We start from the raw sequence: 786 nt of genomic DNA, 5'->3' as shown, positions 1-786 counted from the left end.
AAAGAAAGAAAGAAAGAAAGAAAGAAAGAAAGAAAGAAAGAAAGAAAACAAAAAACAACCCTGTGTGCTTTATTTTTGTTTTTGTGTTTTTGACTTGTTAATTTTGATAAGATTCTGTCTGAAAAGCTATATTACCGCATTAAATGCCCCACCACTTCTCCGTAGTAACCTCTTTGCAGGGGCTGGTGGAATGTTCCTGGAAAATCTGTGAGCCGGCATAGCAGGAGACAGACGGTGTTTTCCAGGTGGGCTGAGCTCTGCATGAGGCAGGGGGAGCACCTGTTCTGTTCTGAGAATATTCATGCACTTTTAGAGGGCACACGAGCTTGCTCTGTGCTATACTCAGTGCTGAGCGTATGAAGAGGAGGAAACCTCCTGAAAATGCTTCATGTATGCCAGATGCAGGGAGGTTATATGGAATGGACAGAAATCAATAGCTAGTGGTTTGATTAGGATAAATGGGCTTTATTTGGGGAAAAGAGAGAGAAAGTGTGTCAAGTGCATGAAAGCATTGTCAGTTAGCAGAGAGCACTACTTAAAATGCTCTGCTTCTGAGGTGGTAAGTTGCTAAATGGAAAACTAGCATGCAATGTGATTCTAGCACAGATAAAGTAAATGCTCTTTGAGGACATATAAATAGAACTGTTATGAATAGGCAAGCAACTGGAGTGTTTCCTGATCTGTCACTCTGGCAGAAGCAAAATTAGAGAATTACATTGCAGACCACAAGCTAGTGTAAGGCAGTGATAGCTGAAAGAATTAAAAAGAAATCATCACAATAACATA

Source organism: Centrocercus urophasianus, unplaced genomic scaffold, assembly GCF_019232065.1.
Source record: "Centrocercus urophasianus isolate 14NV4802_14NV808 unplaced genomic scaffold, USGS_Curo_1.0 seq_16, whole genome shotgun sequence".
Lineage (NCBI taxonomy): Eukaryota > Metazoa > Chordata > Aves > Galliformes > Phasianidae > Centrocercus > Centrocercus urophasianus.
Note: the sequence above shows the minus strand (reverse complement) of the source record.